The following is a 23,228-nucleotide window of genomic DNA, read 5'->3' as shown; positions in this document are numbered from 1 at the left end:
AGATGTAGTCTACTAGAAACATTGTTTAACATGTGAACTAAAGCGCTAAGTTCACATGTATAAAGTTATACAATTTAGTAACTCTTGAAATAAAATTCTTACAGCCTTTTTTTTTTCTATTGGAAAAATTTGTTTAGTTAGATGTATGTCACCCCATCATCTGACTTCCAGAAGGAATGAAGATAGGTCCACTTGTAAAACTTGTCTATAAAAATTCCTTTTTTGGTGGATTGGGGCTGAACTCTTAGATTTTTACTCCTGTTCACTTTAAATGCTGCCAAAGATCAGTACCCGCCATTCAGGAACTTGCTGTTTAGCTTATCTGTCGTTTCCTGAAGACTGGAAGTGATGCAGACTGCTGTTTAAAAATATATTTTTCTAAGTATGAAGAAGTTTAAGATGCTCTATTGGTCCTATAATTTTTACTTTAATGTGTTAATTATCTTCGAGCGCGCAAAGTATTTTAGAGCCCATTGCTGCCCTGTATCTCAGTTTAATCCATACGAAGAGCCCGCGGGAGGAGAGAAAAATGACGTGTTTAGTTGGCTGTGGAATAGGGTGTCAAGATCAACCTGAGCCATGTGTGTACAGTGCAAGTTTCCTCCCATCACAGAGCACAGTGGGTTCTCCTGACTTATAACCCAGTGTCCCTTCACACACCACCCTGCAGGCATGACCACTCCTCCCTGCACCATGAGACTCTAAACGGGCACAACGTGCTGGGACTCCGCTCTGCACCTGTGTCAGGATTAGCTTAAGGGCCACGGTACCCTCAGCCAGCTGTCATTTTGCCTGTCAACAAAGGAGTCACCCTGATGTGGGTCTTTGTAGGAGACAAACAATGGTTCTTGGTTGGCATGGAGCCATATTAGCAGTGTGACAAGGACAATTCAGAACCAAGGCCTATAACCCTACTCCACCCCCCGACTTTCTGAGCACCTTCTATGTGCCAGGCACTCCACTTTGTACTTCATCTGATTTCATTCATACTCATAACAGTTCCATGGAGAAGGTATATTTAGCCCATGTTACAGGTGACAAAATCGAGAATAGAGATTAACATGCCCCAGGTATCACAGTTAACCTTTGGTAGACCAAGGTCATAACCCAGGTCTCCTGACCCGAGAGCCCTTGCTTGTCCTAACACCATGTCCTACCATGCTACATGTGACAGTCTGTAAGATCCCAGAACTGCACATGAGAGTCATCTGGAGACTTTGAAATTACGTAAGTCAGAACCTCTTCAGGTGGGGCCCAGGCTGCCTAGGGGAGAGCTGCCAAGCACCCGGCTTCCTCTCCAGCACTGAGAGGACAGCCTGCCTCACCGTCGCCCCAGGCCCGGCATAGGTCCCCTTCTCTTCCTTCCCCATCTCTTCCCTCAAGACAAAGCCTTCAGGCCATGGTTTAAAAAGTCCACAAATAATAAATGCTGGAAAGGGTGTGGAGGAAAGTGAAGCTCCCCCTATACTGTTGGTGGGAATGTAAATTGGTGCAGCCGCTATGGAGAACAGTATGGAAGTTCCTCAAAAACCTAAAAACAGAGTTACTATATGATCCAGCAATCCCACTCCTGGGCATATACCCAGACAAAACAATAATTCAAGAAGATACATGCACCCCTATGTTCACAGCAGCACTATTCACAATAGCCAAGACATGGAAACCCCTAAATGTCCATCGACAGATGGATGGATAAAGAAGATGTGGTACATGTATACAATGGAATATTACTCAGCCATAAAAAAGAATGAAATAATGCCATTTGCAACAACATGGATGCAACTAGAGATGATCATACTAAGTGAAGTAAGTCAGAAAGAGAAAGACAAATATCACATGATCTCACATATATGAAATCTATACTATGGCACAAATGAACTTATCTGCAAAACAGAAACAGACTCACAGACACAGAGAACAGACTTGTGGTTGCCAAGGGTGGGTGGGGGGAGGAATGGATTGGGGGGTTGGGATTAGCAGATGCAAACTATTATATGTGGAATGGATAAACAACAAGGTCCTACGATATAGCACAGGGATCTATATTCAATATCCTGTGATAAACCATAATGGAAAAGAGTATGAAAAAGAATGTGTATATGTACGTATAATTGAATCACTTTGCTGTACACCAGAAACTAACACATTGTAAATCAACTATACTTCAATTAAATTAAGAAAGAAAGAAAGAAAAAGAAAGAAAGAAAGAAAGAAAGAAGAGGAAGGAAGGAAGAAAGGGAGGGAGGGAGGGAGGGAGGGAGGGAAGGAAGGAAGGAAGGAAGGAAGGAAGGAAGGAAGGAAGGAAGCCATTCAATGCAGTTCATTCAGCCTAGGGATCAACCATGGTACAGGAAAGACTGGAGCAGGTGACTGCAGGCAGAGAGCCGAGCAGGGAGACTGTGACAGAGGTTGGGCCAGTGAGGGTCACTGAGGGCTCAGAGGCAGGCAGGCAGGAGAAGCTGTGGAGGTAGAAAGGGGAGAATCGGCGTCTAGCACAGGGATGGATGCGTTAGATTGGAATGAGGGAAAAATGACTAGGTTTTCAAGTTAGTGTGGCAGAAGGTTTTTCATTAACAAAGATAAGTAAACGCAGAGGAATATTGTGTTTGGAGAGGGAAAATGCTGAGGTCGTGTTGTACACACTGAGTGTGAGGTGTTAGAAGAACTGGACCAGGAGATGGCTACTGGCAAGTGAACATTTGTGATGAGAGACCACAGGACTTGCTCGATTTCCTAAATGAACTGAGATGTGAGGTGAAGTCTCTGAAAAAGGTGAGAAAGTTAACAGCAGAACAGTGCCACCGAGGTGCTTTTGGAGCATTCAGACAATACTCTTGTGTGTGTGTATGACATGTGTATAGATCTCTTGAAAACGTTTTGCCAAGTGGAAAAAAAAAGACACACAGGCCACATATTGTACAATACAATTTATATAAAATGTTCACAATAGAAGGATCCATAGAGACAGAAAGTAGGTTAGTGGTTTTCAGGGTCTGGGGTCAGAGAGGAGTCGAGATTGACTGCTGATGGGTGTGGAATTTCTTTTGGGGGTGATAAAAATGCTCTAAAATTGTTTATGGTGATGGTTGCACCACTCTATGAATATACTAAAACCCACTTTAAATTGTACAGCATGTGAATTATATATCAATAAAAATATAAGGTTATATACATATATCCTGTTCAAATTGTCATTATTTACTTGACTGAAAACAAAACCCAAACAAAAAACTAATTCCAAATTGTATCCAACCTTTAACTCAAGGACATATGGACACCTTGACTCCTTATGCAGAGAAAATTCACATCTTTATTTACCTCCCCTTCATATGTTACCTTAACTGTCATCACAAGAAGCAAAAACCTGTGAATGAGGAGATGGGAAAACAATTAAGGAATAATTAGATTCTTTGTTTAAAGAACCACAGTTGTTTGCAGGAGAGAAGAGCCCATGATCCTTTGCTGCCTTGTTTGTTCCCTGGGAGAACCATTCTTACTTGGCCTCTATTTAACATATATGTTCTTACATATTTAGGAGTTGAAAAAGTGGGGTAGAAAAGGAAAGATTGAACAGATTCTTTCTTTGAGATTTGCACTAAAATATGAATTTGATCTTGGTCCACAATTTTTAAACCTGAAAAGTGCAGATGTTTAGACAGTGGTACCAGGTTTCATGATCATTGGTCTGTCCTTATGGAAAAATATGGGTATGGAAAAATCTGAGTTAACCTGAAACTTAGGCACAATTTTTCAAGTTGACTTAAAGGGAAAGGAAAGTGTTAACAAAAGTGGAAAGTATTCTTTGGAAACAGCCTTGGATATTTCACAAAAAAGCTTGGGAATACTCCAGTATAGGGATTCTAAATACCATAGTAGTCAAGTCATGTGTTCTCCTTGTGAAATTAAAACGAGCATGCCTGGCAGCCTGTGAAGAACTAAGCTTCACTCCAAACATAATATTTGATACTGTCCACACTTTAGTACTCTGTTACTGTTGGCTCAGGTATCTGATGTGATATTTTCTTTTGTTGCCGTTCAAAGAAGAAAGGTTGGAAAATTCTCAAATTTGCTGGTGTGATGAGAGGGAAGTTCTGTGCGTGCACAAACAGAGATCTCACTCCAAACTAAACACGTATACAACACCTTCAGTTTGAAGAGAACACTGTGTTCAGTATTACCAAAGCCTTGAAAAATACATTAATATTCTGCTTCCATTTCACTAATGTATTTAAAGAGAAGAAGGCTCGAGGAAATTTTTTCTACATACAATTCTTAGATCTGGAGCAGGAACTAATGCTTAAAGGTCTCAAAAATCTCATCTTCTCCATTATGCTTTTGCATGGCTTCTTCCATCAAACCCTAGAGGCTGTACTGTCCAGAAAGCGGGCTGAGGGCCCCAGGTGCTCAAGTGCTGGAGTAATGGATCCCCAAATGGCTCCAGATTTATTTGGCATCGTGTACAGCCTTGTTTGACAGAGGACAAGGCGAAGTAGGGGCCCCCTATTAGGAGAAGGCCCATTCTTCTGAGAAGCTGGTCTTCCTCAGTGGATACCAACTAGCCAGAGAAGTCTTGGGAAGAGTCATTTGTTCACTGCTGGAGGCTGATTCGTTGCCCCGCAGAAGCACACGCAATGCAGGAAGACATGCGGCAGGTTGTGGATTGTTCTTTAGATTCAGCAGAGTGCTGCATGCTAGCAAGCAGCTTGAAGAGTGCTGGAGTCGTGTGGCAGTCCACACTGGGACAAGGCTTTGCAGCAGAGAGCTTGACTGGTAGCTTAAGGAAGGAAGTCGCATACAACTTGATGTTCCATTTGGGGCCATGGATGGCTTCTTTCAAATCCACAGATAGTCTAAAATTTTTAGTCTCTCTTTTAACCACTTCCCTTGCAAACCGTTCAGTAAAGTATCTAGCAAGCCGCAAAACTGAAAATATTCCTTTCACCTCCCCTCCATACACTTAATCTGCCTGACTGGACCAGAACATGATTCCGGATGTTCCCCAAACAAAAATGGAGTTTGCATACTGGTGGCTCACAGGCCCACCCAGCCATAGACGATGTGTTTTATTTGGCCTATACTCTATTTTTTAAAGATGTTTGAATGAGTTGTCAACATCTAAAACTCAGGAAATTCCACATTAAATCTACGTTTCTGATTTCTCTTAAAATTCGGAAGATCTGAACATCCTGGGCCCACATTCTCAAGTGACAGTGATGTGGTGAGTCCAAGGGGCAGCTGTGCCCTTCACACTGGATGTGGCTCCCTGCTGGGCTGCCCCAGTTCTCACCCAGCCCACTTGAATCACTTCCATTACCTACTAGTCCCTGTAGGCATTTGGGTTTGGAACCCCCAACAAGAGAAGGAGCCCAGAAGAGGAAAGATTTTTTGACAAAGTCCCTGCCAGTATGAAATTTGATCTACTGATGAACAAAGCTATCATACACATGCCAGAGTCCTGAATTCAGAGACGGGTGCAATGAGTTCAGTTTAGTATACAAGAGTCCACATTCGTATCTAATAAGGAATAAAGACTATTTCGAACAAAGTTAGAGATGTATAAGGAAATGCCTACTAAATGGAAGACAGGTAACCTGAGTTTTTGACTCAACTCCCCTCACCCCATGCTGGTTAGAGGTCAGCTTCCTTACCTTTCATGATGGAAGCTTTCGTAACTGCCACCTTTATTCTTATTCAGCATTCATTCAACATTTATCAAGTGCACTTGACGTTGAGGGTTGGGTCTTGCAAACATGAATCAGCACGTAGGACTTCATTTTCCTCATCTATAAAGTAAGGAACATAATATTAAACACCTCAGTGTTTGGCATACTCTGTATACTCAGTCGCTGTGAGCTTTTATTTTTTTTTATTAAGTACCAACTGAATGCCAAGCTTTGTGTTAGGCCTTGGAATTAAGAGATTTTTTTTTTAGAGGAGTTCCACATCAGGCTTCTAAATCAGAAGCCCTTGACATTTAGGGGATCAGCCCATGGATATTTGAATCAGTATGACCCCTTCCCTGGAAAGTTGTCCACACACAATAGTTTGCATGACATTCCAGGGGTTTGGGAGCCCCCGAAGCCCATCCACAGGGCCTGCTTCATCCCTAGAACCTTCTCACTGGGTTGGTCACACAGGATGTGGAAGCAGTGGTTCCAGGAGAGGTGATTCTGGAAGAGACAGAGCTGCACATGAACAACAGTCAGACAGGGCTGTTTTGTGTGAGGCCAAGAGGCTGAGGTACACAGAGGTGAAGTGGGCAGTGAAGGGAATTTTTAATGAAGGTATCACTTTTTTTATTTTCAGATGAAGAAGATATTTCTATAACAGCTAACGTAGTCAGAGCTAGCATTTTGTGCATCTGTAATGTAAATAATTGTGGCTACTCTGACAAAAGTTAAGTTCTGAAATCATCTTCTCACCTGTGATCCTTTCACAGTTTTTTTCTGAATTGCTATCTGTCATCCTGGGTATGAAGACTAATCTCAGTACTTATTAAGTCAGACCACCGCTTTTGCAGAAGGCTGATTTGACTTATTGCATTTTCCCCCTTTTTTCAAGTCTTCTCTTAGTCATCAACCTGCCCTTCCCAATATGCACAGAACTGATTGCACATGGGACCTGGTTATCTGTTGATGACCCAGACGGTCACTCTCTGCTGTCTCTGCCCTTGACCCTCTCTGACCTTTAGGTTGGATACAACACTTTATCCCGTTCCCTCCAAAGCAAATCCAACTACAAACATATTGGGAAACAGGTAGGTTTTACTGAGGGTTTGGCAGGCAGAGTGAAAAGGAAATTCATAACATTTCACACCAAAACTCCCCATAGAAAACCCTCAGCTGCCAAAGCTTGTCTCTTTCAAAGGCCAGCCCCCTCCCTCGTCTTTCCTCTTTACCCTCCCCTCTCCTCACTCTATAGCGTGTGCTAATTCAGAGAATGTAGCTCCCTGAGCTTCTGCAAATGTTACTTCCTCATGCCTGTTATTTAATACTGCCTTGAATATGAGAAAGCCTCTGTGCTGAGTGTGACGGTTTTGTTTATACCAGGCAATCAGCAACGAGCCCCCCTTAGTGTTCATGCTATTAGTGGTGGGGTTGGGAGAAAGTTTAAATGAACAAATATAGCCTCCTCTTCCCCGTCACCACAAGCTTTTCTCTTTTTCACGTAATACATTAAAGGCATCCTTTATGTTAAACCTGTAAACCCATGTCTCACTTTTGAACAGCTGCACAGTGTGCCGTTGTATACGTGTAGCATGATGTATTCAGCCACTCCTGAACATTTATTTCCTTTTTTTTCTATTACAAACTATGCTACAGTCAGACAAATATTGTGCACTTGTCTATGTCTATAGGATAAACTTCTGGAATAGGTAGTTCTATTTCATGAATATGTACACTAAAACATTTAGTAGTTATGTCTGTCCAGAAAGTTATCTTCCAAGCGTGTAAAAGAGACTATTTCAGGTTGCCATAAAATACCTCGTTTTGTATGTTTGTTTATACGTGTCCCACCTTGATTCAGGAAGGGTTTAAGGTGGTTAGCAGGGGAATATAAATGAGAGGTGGATGGGAGGGAACATGAAAAACAAAGATAAAGACATAAAATGGACTGGTGAGTAAGGTTATGATACAAATTCATTCAAATTCATCGTATGCCCCAGGCAACCCTCAGCTTTGGCACTAAGCTTTCCAGCAGCCAGTGCAAAGAGGGGACACTGATCTGTTATAGACTCCACACCTGAAAGCAAAGCCATGGCGTGGCAGCTTCTTAGAAAGAACATGGTACTGCAAGACAGTGGCCTTAGCAGTGTGACCTCATGTGACCCCTACAGCACCCCTGTATCTGCTTATTTTTCTCAGACCCAAAACGTGTTGCCCAAGAGCAGAGCCCTATCTTGATGTGCCCATGTACTGACTATGTTGGGTGGGGAGCAGCCTGGCCGAGACGGATAAACCAAGCCCCTGCCTCTGAACGCGGCCAGATAGCAAGGCATTCAGAGCAGGCATCATCACTTGAACACACAGACCTTCCTTTCTCCTAAAAGCTTCTGGGAGTTGCCTTGGAGGATGAGACCAGAAGCAAATCTGGGTCAGTCAGTATGTGTAAGGCAAGTCAGGAGAACACTCCTGAGAGGACACCCCGGGCAGGACGCATGGGCTGCCTGCTGGGTGAACGGGCGGAGTGCCGGATGGCTGTGCTCTCCGTGCTGCCCGGGGCTAGGGGCAAGGATCCCTGGAGCCAACGAGGAGCCAGGGGCCACCTGTGCAAATGGTATGTGCGGAAGAGTGGGCTTCTGAAGGGGCCTGGGGAAATTCAGCTCCAGAGCTCAGACCTTGGATAGTGGAGATAGGAGGGAGCCGAGTGAGCTCAGCTGGGTGGGGAGACTGCGCTAATCAGCCCCCCAGGTGTGCGGCTGGTGGAGAGCTGATGGAGGATGGGAGGAGGCCTGGGCAGAGAGAGAAAGAAGATAAGCGTCACAGAAATCATCAAGGGCCTGAGTGCCCCTGCAGAGGGTCAGACAGCTCTGCAAGGAAGCTCCGGCCCAAAGCAGAGGGAGAGAAACTAGATACCAAGCAGCAGGCTTGCTAAGAGAGAGCTGGACTTGGACCTGGATTTAAAAGCAGGGCAAACTAGCAAGAAAGGAGAGAGACTCCAAGGGTCAGGACTGACAAAATAGAAAACAAAACTGATGGAGTCACATAAGATTTTGTCCCCAAACCCCAGTGAGCTGTGGATAATTTTACCCTCAAGGTACCCTGCACTGTAGTGTGGACACCCAGTCATGTCCTGTAGAGGACATACCAGGAATGCATCATGAGCAGGAAAAAAGAATTAAAAACATGTGGTTCAGCCCCAAGAATGTAGAAAGGGAAATATCTTCCTTTGTCATTCCCTGGGTGACAAAGTAGAAAAGAGGAGGAGAAAGTTATCCAAGGAGAAAAAAACAGTGAGAACCTGACTGAAAGAGCTTTTTTTGAGTGTTAACTCTGGGGAGTCACAAAAGAGAGATTAGGGATGTAAGAACAGCAGGCACCTCCAAAGGGACCAAAAGAAACCAGAAGAGGTACTGGGACAGGCCTATTGGGGATATGACATGGCACGGGGAGAAAAGGAGGTACATTTTCTTGTTAGAGAGGATTATTCTATTCGAGGGGCTTTACATTTCCCTGTCCTTTCAGGTGCATACATGTGAAAATTTGCGTTTCAAATCATCCTGAGTTTTAGCCAGTAGAATTGTTCTGGGTTTTAGCTTCACCCATACAGACTCTGATCCACTATTTAAAAACCTACAGACCTTGGGGACTTCCCTGGCGGTCCAGTGGTTAAGACTTCGCCTTCCAGAGCAGGGTGTGTGGGTTCAATCCCTGGTCAGGGAGCTAAGATCCCATATGCCTCTTGGCCAAAAAGCAAAACATAAAACAGAAACAATATTGTATCAAATTCGATAAAGACTTTAAAAATGGTCCACATCAAAAAAAAAATCTTAAAAAAAATTAAAAAATAAAAACCTACCTCCCTTCACATCAGTTTGCTAACAGACTGCTTTTGCTATACCTGGGAGAAAGGCTTCCTCATTCCCACGTTCTGCATCCCTCTAGGCTGGTGATAAAGAGCTTCCTGGGATGTCTGGCTTACTATACTGGCAGAATGTGATTGATGAGGAAACATGACCCCAGCTTAGGTTCTGGTATAATTCTGGTATAAGTTTACCCAAATCTTATGCAAGTGAAAATATAAGTTGAACTTACACATGGGAAAACAAGAAGATGCAATAATAAAGTTTTAGTGTTAGAATACCATATTCTATTTTAAAATAGATTTAAGGATATGATAGCCAGGTGACTTCAACTGTCACAGGAAACTTAAATAGCTTTTCATTAAGACTTTTAAGTCATAGATAAAAATTAATTTATTGGAATAAAGTAATACTCAGAACATGACTGAATATGTAAAAACTTAATAGAGTGCAGCTTACAAAAAGATACCCATTTTCTGATTGTCTAAATAGCCAGTTTCCATAAATTTAATGTGTTGATCTGAAATCTTGGTCAGGATTCCCTGAAATCTATTTTAAAATGAGTTCATCATATGAACACTGCTAGAAAGGTGCCACCTCTGATCCTTGTAATGCTTTTGATTTGAAAACCCCTAATTAAGGATCTTAATCATTTCCTCGGTAACAGAAAGTTTTGAACAAAATACAAGAACTAGAGTATTATAAAAAGGTTACTTATTTTTCCCTCCATCTCTGATTATCCAGAGAATAACAATGCCCCAATACGGAGGAAAGCGGCTCCTCTTTTGGCCAAAAGAACAGAATTCAGAAGTAGAACATATTGGACTTCCCTGGTGGTGCACTGGTTAAGAATCCGCCTGCCAATTCAGGGGACACGGGTTCGAGCTCTGGTCCGGGAAGATCCCACATGCTGCAGAGCAACTAAGCCCGTGCACCACAACTACTGAGCCTGCACTCTAGAGCCCGCGTGCCACAATTACTGAGCCTGCATGCCACAGATACTGAAGCCCACACGCCTAGAGCCCCTGCTCCACAAGAGAAGCCACCACAATGAGAAGCCCGCACACCACAAGGAAAAGTAGCCCCTGCTCGCTGCAGCTAGAGAAAACCTGCGCGCAGCAACAAAGACCCAGTGACGAAGACCCAATACAACCAAAAATAAATAAATAAATAAATAAATAAGAAGTAGAACATATTGACGAGGCTTCTCCCTCCTTGGGTGGTGGCCTCCAGGATTTTTTTCCTGCTCAGTTAGGTGTAGCTTTGACAGAGTAAAGTGGGAGCCAGGGGCCTGGACCATCATCCCCAGGAATCAGATCGTCTTGGTAGAATGAGGGTTCCCTATCCATCTTTTCTTCATTCTAGGCCCCCACCTTGAAAAATAGCTTTTGCTTAGTATTATGGATATGAAGTATATATTCCTCTAAGACATCCTTCGGCCCCCAATTTATAATGTTTTTAACTAATGTTCTTTTCTGCTATCAACTTCAGCAGCTTTTGTATCGTGATTAACTACAAAAATGTATATATGTTCTCAGTAATAGAGATCACTTCTTACTTTATAACTACAAGAGAAGCAATAATCCACACCCAAACATTTCTTTTCTAGCACTACTGAACCGAGTGGAGTCATTACAATGCATTTTAGGCAAAAGGGATGTGAGAGTTGAGGACTGTTCCCCCAAACCCTCTCTGCTACTTTCTTCGCTCTGGGATTGCCTGCTTTAGCATCTAACTAGGTGAGATGCTCAGACACCGCATGAATCAGGAGCCGCGTGACCTCCAGGCTGCCAGGTTTGCAGGTGCATCCCCTGCAGGGGGAAGCCTTACTTCCTCTGGCTCACCTCACCTGGCAGGAGCCCCACAGAAGTGGAATTCACTGGGGTGCACTCACTCAGGCCTCCACAAACTACAGGCTGCAACAGAATGTGTTTACTCAGTTACCATGACACCGCCCGCAAACATGTGGACACAGAGTGGTCACAACTCCCACGGCAGCCTGAAGGAAGTATGCAGGTCAGGTTGTGAAATAGCACCACTGGTTATTTAGAAGGATGTTTGGAATTCACTGGGAGGTTGGTTTTGTTTTAAACTCTGCTTATTGCACTGGTAGAAAACAATGAATGTTGATTACCCTTTATTCTCTCTAACATTAGTGATTCTCAGAGGAGATGTTTGCCGTTTTATTCTCCAGGGAGACACGATGACATGGACTTAGGTCCTGTAACCAGGTATATGGCAAAAATAGCTAAATGAAGAGCCTGGGAAAACATACTGAAATTATAAGTAAAGTGTGAAAATATGCGATTTTGAACAAAGGTATCATTTGTATTCAAAGCAAAAAGAGAGAAACTTTTACAACTGACATGATCATGTGATGTAGAGAAATAGCTATATAATTTTTGCTGGGTATGGGGAGGGGGGAAATGCAGTGTATAAATTATGCAGGAAACAAATTTTCTCCATTGCCAGAGGGTATTTGGGATTCATATCTAAATCCTCTTGAATTTGCAAGTTTTATTTTCAGTGTTGTTTCTTACATCCTATCTCAACAACCTAGGTCCCAGTCATTGGACCTCCTTTCCCCAGAATCTGGATACTTTTTTTTTTTTTTCCCCTCATTTGAACAGGAGACCAGTGAGAATGAATTACAGCATTCAGTAGTAAAAGCTTCTCTCTCTCCCTCCTCTCACATTTTGACAGTCACAGAAGATGAAACCTGATGGGGATGTGAGTGGTTGGCTGTAAGGCGGTACCAGGTGGGAGGAATATGCTGATAGAGGAATCTGGCTCTCAATTAATGAATGACGTCAACGCCTTTCATGTTGAATGGCACACCCGAGGGCTAGGTGGGACAAGCAGAAAAAGAGAAAGATCCTATCTTGTTAATTGACCTAATCTCACCTCCTCCCCCAGAACTACAGATGACTTATAACACGGAACTTCCTTTAATTTCATCAAACCACCTTACCCAGAAGCGAGACACAGTAGTGATTATGAACAGTGATTACAAACAAGAAGATATTTTGCTACTATCTCTTGCCATTATTTCCTCTATGAACTAACTCTTTTAGGGAAAGCTGAAATGAAGCTCACTTGTTTTTTTTAGGGCGGGGTGTTTTTTGTTGCGTATTTTTTTAAATCTTTTAATTTTAAGCGGCCACACCCTCTGTTCCAAATGGAGTGCAAATCCCATCCCTTGTATTCTTAACTTTGTATTATAAATGTTAAAGCACCAACAGTCATGGTGGAACTGGCGTGGATAATAAAAGCTTTTGGTCTTGGAAAGGAAAAAATGAAAAGACCTGTTTAGAATTGCAGGGCCAGGGAGTCTGGCAGCTTTTCCTCATATTTCTAGGTGATAGACAAATTGTTAGTTACGACATGTATAATTTATTAGTAATTGCTCTAATTTGCCTCAAGTTTCTAAGTTGCCAGTTCAATGAGATCAACTTTTTTGTACCCGTAAAATAGGAATCGTGGGATCATTTAATGTAGTAGCTAGTCAGTTAGGGTGATTTCTGTGCAAGCGCACTTATTTGCCATTGTAATTTAGAAAAGAGGGAGAGGAATAACACAATCAAACTTCTTAGAAGCCTGGTGACTAATATCTCTCAGTGGGATTAAAATGCTACACATGTATGTTTCCCTCTCGTGGTTGTATGGATAACTGGCTTTCCTTTGGGTTGGGCTGCAGTCTACTTAAAATAAAAAGCTCCTTCCTCCTTTTGGAAGGCTGCTATGGGGTGGATGCCGAATCCCTCCTGTGGGTGGTCTAGGAGACAGAGGGCTTGAGAGTCTGCAGATGAAGCTTAAAGCAGAGCTGGGCCTGCGGCAGGGTTGTTGCAGACAGGGTTAGCATAGAACTTTTGTTTCTTCTTCTCAAAGCCAATGTCCCATTTCTCTCAAAAAATGATTAGCTGACTTCAGGCATTGCTATAAGAACCTAAATGCAAAATGTCTTCTTGTGTCCAGCCTGTCGGATTTTTCTGTGTTCCTAGATCTCCTCAATTTACCAACAGAAACATTTTCTACTTACCTTCTCTACCGAATAGCCAAATAAGCTGAGGTCTCATTCTGCCTCTGTGATATCAGCAAAACTGTAAACTCCCTTCTGCTTGCTGAACTCGGCCCTTGCTGATTTGTAAGAGACGGGAACACAGCTTAATATTTGGTTCTCAGGTTTAAGCCTGTGGTCCTAGAAATGACAGAAAGTAGGAAAATGAAGTTTTTAGCTGACCCTTGAGAAAATAGGAAGTATAGGTGACAGGATAAATGTGGATTGCTCAGGACGTTTTGGAAACTCACCCTTTTGCCCAACTCAGCTAGCAAACATCCTGGGCCTGATAAAATTCCTCTGCAGTTCATCAGAATTTAACTTTGGCTCAATCTGTCAGAGTCACAACTGCATTTCAAGAGTACCAGTTGGCTGTAGGTCAAATCCATTATCACAAACACAGTGGATGTTCCTGAATAGCATTCCTAACGCCAGCTAACATCCACATGCATCGAGCAAGTCAAATACCAAAGAATATCAGAAAAACAAAATAATTTCGATAATCCCTGCTAATTTTATTGAAATCAGGATACATTCCCAAGTGACCAAATAGTGTTTGGAAAAATGATCATATTCTTGGAACCTGAAATGAGACTGTCAGTGACTAAGAATTTAAAACAAACTTGGAAACTATACTCATGGCCTTGTGATTTCCTTAGTGTACTATTCGCATGTTCCTGACCGAGGTGGAGCACCAGATGAGTCTCCTGGCTTAAAGTTTGCTTGCTCAAGGTTCACTAAGCAACAGGGTGGGATGGGCAGCCCATTTATCCTCTGGTCTTAGGGCCAGAATCATCAGCGTAATCTCCTAGCCTATTAGAAAGGCAAATGTATGGGCCCCACCCAGCCTATTGTACAGCATTTCTGGGGATGGGGCCCAGGAATCTGGGTTTTTACAAGCTCTCCTGGTGATTCTGATGTTCACTCAAGGCCTCAGGGTCTGGAACAAACTGTCAACTAACAGCTGAAGGTTTGTGGATGTATCTGAATGTCTTTCTTTCTGCAGATGAAAAGTGTGGCCATCATGCTGTCCTCTTTTGGTTAGAAGCTAGGTCCCAGCTGCTGATTTTTGCTTTCTTTTCTCCCCAACGTTTCCCACTACATGGATCAGAACAAGGGGCACCATACATTGAAAGTGAGTTAAGATGACAGTCTGTGTTTGTAAACTTGGAACTCTAAGGAGCGCCTCCTAAATATGTTTGGACCGTTTTAGTTTTGGGGTACTAAGAGGTGACCATACACCTAAATAGTAGTACACACTTTGCCTGAATCAGCTCTCTGAACATCTCAGCATTCTGCAATATAGCAAAAAACCAAAAAGTAAATTAAAAAGACCTCTCTCATCATTCAACTTATTAAGAAAACTGTGCACCAAAGTTCATACTTAAAAAAAAATTCTTGGAGGCTGCCAGAATCTACTTACTCTACTTTCCAAAACTAATCATATGAGAAGCTTTTTAAAAATTCAGATGCGTGAAACCTAAATGTAAGAGTTAAAGTATAAAACTCTTAGAAGAAACGTAGGTGTAAATCTTTGTGAGCTTGGATTAGGCAATGGTTTCTTAGATAGGACACCTAAAGCACAGGCAAACTAAGAAAAATTAGATAATTAAGATTTAAAACTTTTAGGCTTCAAAGGACACTATCAGGATAGTGAAAAGATAGCCCACAGAATAGAAAAGATTTGCAAATCACATAACTGAAGAGTCCAGTACCTAGAATATATTTTTTAAAACTCTTAGAAATCAACAGTAAACAAAAACCAAATAACCCGATTTAAAAATGGGCAAAAAATCTGAATAGATATTTCTCCAAAGAAGATACGCAAACTGCTGATAAGCATACAAAAAGATGCTCAGCGTCATTCATCACCAGGGAAATGCAAATCAAAACCACAATGAGATGCCACTTCACACTAGGAATGGTCAGAATCAAGAAGACAACAAATACTGGGAAGAATTTGGAGATATTGGCAGCCTCATACATTGTTGGCGGGAATAAAATGGTGCAGCCACTTTGGGAACAGTCTGACGGTTCTTCAGAAAGTTATACATAGAGTTATCATCTGACCCAGCAATTCCACTTCTAGGTGTACACCTAATAGGACTGAAGACAAAACACTTACATGAATGTTCACAGCAGCATTGTTCATAATAGCTAAAAAGGGGAAGCAACCCACATGTCCATCAACTGATGAATGAATAAATAAAATGTGGTATATTAATTTTTTTCCCTCTTTATTATTGATTTTATTTAAAATAAAAAATTATAAACATTGATACTTTTTAAAAACATAAAAATAAACATTTCTGCACTCTTCGTATTTGTTATGCTTTACAGTAAACCTTTTGGGACTCATTTTATATTTAATGGGAATATACAATTAGAGGGAGCTTTTTTAAAAATTTTTATTGGAGTATAGTTGACATACAGTTTTGTGTTAGTTTCATGTGTACAGCAAAGTGAATCAGTTATACATATACATATGTCCACTCTTTTTTAGATTCTTTTCCCACATAATGGGTCATTACAGAGTATTGAGTAGAGTTTCCTGTGCTATACAGTAGGTCCTTATTAGTTATCTATTTTATATACAGTAGTGTGTATATGTCAATCCCAAACTTCCAACTCTACCACTCCCTTACCCCCAAAACGTAGTGTATTTATACAATGAGATATTATTCACGCATAAAAAGGAATGAAGTGGGCTTCCCTGGTGGCGCAGTGGTTGAGAGTTCGCCTGCCGATGCAGGGGACACGGGTTCGTGCCCCGGTCCGGGAAGATCCCACATGCCATGGAATGGCTGGGCCCGTGAGCCATGGCCGCTGAGCCTGCGCGTCCGGAGCCTGTGCTCCGTAACGGGAGAGGCCATGTACCGCAAAAAAAAAAAAAAAAAAAAAAAAAAAAAAAGGAATGAAGTATTGATACATGCTACAACATGGATGAGCCTTGTAAACATTAAGTGAAAAAGCCAGACACAAAAAAGCCGCATATTGTATGATTCCCTTTGTATGAAATGTCCAAAAGAGGTAATGCCATAGAGGTAGAAAGTTGATTAATGGTTGTCAAGGCCTGAGGGAAGTGGAGAGTGAGTGATAGAGTATGGGGTTTCTTTGGGACTGATGATGACGCTGTGGAATTAGATAGTGGTGATGATTACGCAACTTGGTAAACTATTAAACCACTGAATAAAAGGGTGTATTTTACTGTGAGTGAATTATCTCTCAATTTTTAAAAAACAGGCAGCAAGCTGGATTTGGCCTGTGGGACCATAGTGTACCAATCCTAGTTCTAGTGTAAGAAAGGGGGGGCAGGGCGGGGAGCAGATACATGAAAAAGATTGACAGAATGCTAATAATTGTTGAACTGAATGATGTAGTAGTTCACTACACTATTTTTTTTCTACTTTTGTGTTCAGACATACACAAACGTATTTCCATAATAAAAAAATAATGTGTGATGCATCCTGAATTAGATATTAGAATCACCAAGGATGGGGCCTGCACATCTGTAGTTTTGACAAGTTTCCAGGTGATACGTTTGAAACCAATCAGTTGCTGGTTTGAAAATCAATAGGTGGGAACCACTGCTCTATACGTATGTTCTTGATAATTTGATTATCTTAGAAGTTAGAAGAGAGGAAAGCAACTCCTACAGAGAGACAAATAGGCAATAGCAAAAAGAAAAGATTGCTGACAGCCCAACAAGAGAAAAATAGGAAAGAATAAGATACAAGTACAAAAACTTAAAAAGCTCAGTACCCTGAGGCCATTTAGCATGGAAGCAAACAGTCCTATGTGCCATAACAAACTAAAATCATCACTGTATTACAGAATAGCACAACTTTTGATATTCATAATGATGACCTGGAGGCATTCAGAGAGGATTAAATTGTATTCAGTAAATGTTATTTAAGGCATATGGAGGTAAATATTCATTTTAGAAAATAGCATTTTAAGAATGTTCTGAGTGGTAAAACCTTATATAGAGAGGAAATCTGATTATCTGGGTAAGACTGTTTAAAAATTCTTAATCGCTTTATTTTAAAGTCTAATAATTTTTTTTCTCCTTGGCTTTTACAAACAAAATCTACCTTGCAACTAAGGAAAAATAACAGGATATAAACTTCCTGAAACAAGCACTGGTTACAGAAAACATTGTGGAGGAGAGAAACTGAGATGGAGGAATTTTTGTTTTTTAATGCATACTCTCTTCTAAGCCAGTAGTCTTTTTTTTTTTTTTAAGTCAACTTTTGGAGGTATAGTTTACACATTTTAAGCATATCATCTGAATGCCTTTGACAAATGTATACACACTCATGTAAACACCGTCCCTTCAAAACTCAGAGCACTTCCACCTCTGCAGAATTCTGTGCCCCTGTGCAGTCGGTTCCCCACCCCAATACCTGCCTTGCCTCGGGAAACCACTGAATGTGATCCTGTGACTGTTGATTAATTTTGCCTCTAGACTTATACTGGATATGTTCCAGTGTCCAGCTTCTTTCAGCATGGTAGCTATGAGATACATGTATATTGCTGCATGCTCTTAGTTCATTTCATTTTACTGCTAAGTAGTGCTCATTATGTGAATATACCCAAAACTATACATTCACCTGTAGTTTTCTATTTGAGGCTATTATGAATAAAAATATGTAAGTCTTTTTATGGACATATATTTTCATTTCTCTTGGGTAGATACCCAATGCTGGGCCATGTGTTAAATATATGTTAAACTTTATAAGAAACTGCCAAACTCTTTTCCCAAGTAGTTTCACCATTTTATACTCCCACTGGCAATGCATGAGAGTGACAGTTAAAGCCCATAACCTTGGCTTATGAATTAGTAGAGAGAAAATTCACTCTCTCTTTCAATGGTTTTCATCTCTCATTGGCTCATTAGTTTGCTGCTTTAGAAGCTTCACCTTTTACTTATGTAAACATTCTTCATACAGTTCCAAACCCTTTTTAGGCTTCAACCAGCATTAATATTGAAATACTGCTAATTAATTACATATGCAATTTATATATATATATAAATAACAGTGTATATAATTAATATACTATTAATAAAACTAAAATTTTAAACACAAAATATTTTTTCCCAGCACTGGTAGCTAAAAACTGTTTCTGAAACAGCATTTATTTATGCTCTTTTCTAATAAGTAGGCAATAACAATGAATGAATCCTTGACCATTCAACATCTTGGCAATTTTTGTTGTTTACCCTTTTGAAAATCAACTTTCTGTGGAATTCAGCGCCTCTGTTCATGAAAGAAGAGTAGGACAGTTTAAAGATAAAGAGCTCTGCCTTAAAGAGGTAGTCAGACCAGTGTGAGGATCTTGGCTTCTTTCCATGGGCACATTCTTTAACATACAGAGTCTTGGTTTCCTCATCTGCAATCTGGGGTGGGGGGTCATAATTATACACATCTCATATGATTGTTCTGAGAACAGTGATCTCATGTATATAAAATCTTTGGCAGTATTCCTAGTCCATATTTATTGCTCAACAAATGGAAGCTTTAAAAAAGACGTGTTCCAATGTCATTGAAAAAAAAACTCATCACAGGAAACACAAGGTGTGTTCTAGACTGTGAATTCTCTCTCTTCCTTGCTTTGACCAGAATCATGTTCCCTCTCTCCCCTTGGACATCAGGGAGACTCCCATTCCACTAGCTTCCCACCCAGCCTCCTCGAGGTCTTTCCCTCCCCACCTTCCACTCCTCCTAGGGCTACTAGTCTAAGGGGGGCGGGGGTGACCCTTCTCTCACCAGTTCCAGTCAAGCTCACCTGCTCAGAAGCCTGGACTCAAAACTAGCTTACCACGTTGCCCTCTGCCTCAGCTGTTTCAACTAATGTCACACTGAAACAACCTGCTTCCCTCCAGAATTTAACCTTAATGAATATCCCACATGCTCAGGAGAATTACAAGACCAGTGGGCTGAGGGATTAAGATGCAGCTGCTATGTGGACCCCAGCCTCAAACAACCATAATAGGACAATAGGAAAAAAAAAAAACCTCACTAGACTCACATCTTAAAATTCCAGAAAATCATATTTTTAAGTTTAATTTTTCAAAGACATGGACCATAAGAAAGGAAAACTCCCCTGTCTCAGGCTTTCAATTTAAAGACCATTTGGTAAATGTTTCTCTTCACATCTGTACATAGGGCCTTCATGGAGCAGCCAGTACTGCATCTTCCCTAGCTCCTGAATCTGGAGAAACTGAAATCTGTCAGGAGGTAAATGAATCATACCAAGAAGTAAGTTAATTAAAAACTGTAATGTGTTCATACGTATCTAGCAAATTGAGCAACCAGGGAAACTCAGGTTGAACCAGCATTATGGCATCAACTACGATTTTGAACATCACATTGAGGCAAATCTTGTTATCCCCGCCTTTGTGTGTGTTGTGCCCTTTGCCCTATGGTGTTAGTTCCACCTCATGCCAAGGACTGATGAGGCATAGCACAGAGGAAGAGGCGTGGAAGGCAGAGGTTATGGTCTGGCAGTATTGGGATGAAGTCATGCTAACCTTAGGTCAAGATCTTTCTGTCAAATACCCTCCCTACAAAGCACCCGCTGAAGGATAGGCCTGCCTCTCTGACCACTTGGTCCAAGCTAGCATCTAGCTCACTCACTGAGTCTCCTCAACCAGAATTGGTGAAGGTGTGAGACAGTCAAATTTTGTACTAAATATTGAAAGGAGGCCCCAAAGTAGGAATGCTCTTTAGAGAGGCTTTTAGGCCTCTGATGCTGCCCCTCAGGTCAGTTCTCTGTTACACAGAAAAGAGAGAACGACAGAAAATGTTGGTGAATTATTTTGATGAGCTTCAATAGTTTACGATCAATACCCTTGACATTTTGACATCCTAGTCTATTTTTCTTTGTTTTTCCTGACAGAAGAGTATATACCAGTTGAGGAAGAATCAGGATTCTCTGCTAGCTTTTCTTCAACTCCTCAGAAACTCACCAGATTTTTTTCTTGAAATATTTACTAATTTTAAGACTAAAGTTTTTTGAGCTTCTAGTTCTAAAAATGTTTAGTGTCTTAGATCAAATTTATCTTATATTAGTTCTAACCAATAAGTCAATCTCTGTAGCAAGCATCTTTTATGCCATTTACTCAGGCAGAAAATGTGGGTGCTTGGTTTAATTTTCTTTTCATATGTAGCATTCCCCCCACCTCCCTTTTTTTTCAATTGTTAGCAATAACAATCTAAGGATTTTTTTTTTTCCTTGATAACTTTGACATGTTACCTAAGATTGGTGACATCTTCGATTTTGGTTTTATATGGGTATTACAGTTAATACTGTCTAAGTTTATCTACAAAATAGTAAAACCAATGTATAATTACTCTATCTTTTAAAGGAGGATCGCATTGTTTTCGGATCCCTTCTTTCTGTTGAAAAAATGTATTTCCAAAACTCAGATGCTTCTTCTCTAAATAACTGTAATTCATTAGAAAGTCTTTTTGTAACAATTCTTAAAAATAGTTTCCCTTCTAAGTGGACAATCATAAGTCTATTCATTCTTTGCTCACTTGTTTTATAAACCAAATAAAGAGGGCTAGAAAAGAATAGAAAGAAATGTATCAAGTACCTACTGTGGTCCCCACACTGGGCTGAACTTTATATACATTATCTGGGTAATGCTCACAACATGCTATAAACAACGATAGGTGCTATTATCAGCTTAATTTATATAAAAGGAAACGAAAACTTGGAGAACATTAACTTGCCCATAGTCACATGGACTGAAAGAAAATCTTTTGTTACTAAAAAATAATAAAATAGACTCAGTAACAAATTACAGAATCACAAGTTCATATTTAGTTTAATCATTGCTGCTACTGTTGAAAGCACATAGTTACCATATATATGCATAAACACTCACATATATATGATCACTGTTATATAACCTTACAATGGAAAGGAATTCCCATGGAACGTCTAATGCCCTCATTTTCCAGATGAAGAAATTAAGGTTCATGGAAGTGAAATGACTAGCCCCCAGGGACACAGCCAGCTATGTGAATTCCAGACTCAATCAGCAGATGTATATTGTGTGCCTCCTGTGAACATGAGTTCCTCAAACGCTGGTAGTTTGTCCAAAATGTCCTTCCTTCCCTGAGTTCTCACACTGCAAAACCACTGTGCTCATGGCATAGACCCATCCTTGTTTCTTCACATGATGCCACCTCCCTACCTCCGTGGACCAAGAAATATACTGTATATTGCTGTCCAGTATTGCAGATGCCTGTTCGTTTATACTCTCAAAGAGTAACCATGGTAGTTTCAGTGTATTCACTATCGAGCCTGTCAATATAATTGTGTAGCAGTATCACTGGAGTTGTGAAACAAACATTAATATCCATTCCTTGTGTTTAAATTTAGCAGTGAGTGTTAATGGTGTGATTATAGGATGTAAACAAGCTCCACCCAGAGTGAGCCTGGCTGACTAAATGATTGCCTGGGGACTCAGGTTACCCGGCACATAGTGCACTCTGAAATGAAAATATCCAGCATAGACAACTTTATTATGACTATAATTTTGGCTTCCTACTATTACCGTTTCAAGCCAAATTATATATGTTTGATGAGGCATAATTTCTTATTAGATCCAGAGAATATCAGAGCAGAATACATCATGATAGAATTATAATTTGAATTTTAATTAAGCTTTGTTCATTCCCCAATACTAGCTAATGAAATAAATTCAGTACTGTAGTTTATACAAATTAGTAGGGGACAACATGGGACAAAAAATTAACAAATTATATTGCTTGCCATAAATATTTTTTATAACAGTAAGCATAACTGTTGGCATTTTTTTCCTGACCTTTCCATGAACCCTCTTTCATCAGCCTTATGGTGGTCACTTCTGAAAGACAGCTGTCTGACTGTGGGTTTTGGCATCTCTGATTAAGGATTTAACATGCTGTACTCAGCCCTTTAATGATTCTCTAAAATTTTATTTTGATAACCTCTATGCAAACCCTGCATGCAGATCAATGTTTCTAATTTCTGTCAAAGAGAATGTGTTGAAACCTTTCCAACAACATATCATTAGTGAAGTGGAGACGGAATTTATGTGGTGGACTTTGGTTTGCTCCAGTCTGCTTGCTCTTTTCTCTCTTTTCTTCATCCAGCACACCCAGAATTCATTCATTTGGAGTAATTGCTTATAACAAGAGATGCCACTGAATGCATGAAGTCGTAGCTGGAATTGCCTCTAACACATCATCGTATTGTCTGTACTAACCACACCATCAGCTTCATGAGAATCGTGTAAATAACAGAAAATTCAGTTATCTATTCCATGAGCCATTTTCCCTTATTCCTGGCCACTTCTCATTTATTCTGGTGAGTATGTAACTTCTAACCAGAGTATTTATTATCTGGTCATTTTTCTGAATCACTATAACATATTTGAGTGTACAAAAAATTAGAGTTTTGTAAACGTTAAGGAGTCAGGTGGAATAAGCCAATGGACACAAGGGCCACACTGCCAGACACTTCTCTCTTTAATCATAAATGGTGGCAAAATATCATTGCTGTAAATGGCTTGGGGGCCTGGTAAGGTCTTGTTTTCCTAAAGGATTTAAGTCAGCAAAGAGGCAGCAGGAGGTCAGTGTCTCATAGTGT

General features: G+C 40.7%; 1 protein-coding gene across 6 annotated transcripts in view; it reads left to right on the top strand.

Moving 5' to 3' along the window:
* The window catches only part of MARCHF3 (membrane associated ring-CH-type finger 3), a 148,827-nt gene that overhangs the window by 35,632 nt on the left and 89,967 nt on the right, over window positions 1-23,228 (top strand). The window contains exons 2-3 of one of the 6 annotated variants that reach the window (XM_073802470.1): window positions 14,587-14,715; window positions 19,751-19,843. The exons of 4 other annotated variants lie outside the window; for them this stretch is intronic. The gene's annotated coding sequence lies outside the window, so the exon portion shown is untranslated. The remainder of the gene's footprint in view (window positions 1-14,586; window positions 14,716-19,750; window positions 19,844-23,228) is intronic. One more of the 6 variants, XM_073802468.1, reaches the window with a different exon arrangement.

This window comes from Tursiops truncatus, chromosome 3 (assembly GCF_011762595.2).
Source record: "Tursiops truncatus isolate mTurTru1 chromosome 3, mTurTru1.mat.Y, whole genome shotgun sequence".
NCBI lineage: Eukaryota > Metazoa > Chordata > Mammalia > Artiodactyla > Delphinidae > Tursiops > Tursiops truncatus.
Note: the sequence above shows the minus strand (reverse complement) of the source record. Positions and strands in the feature narration are given on the sequence as shown.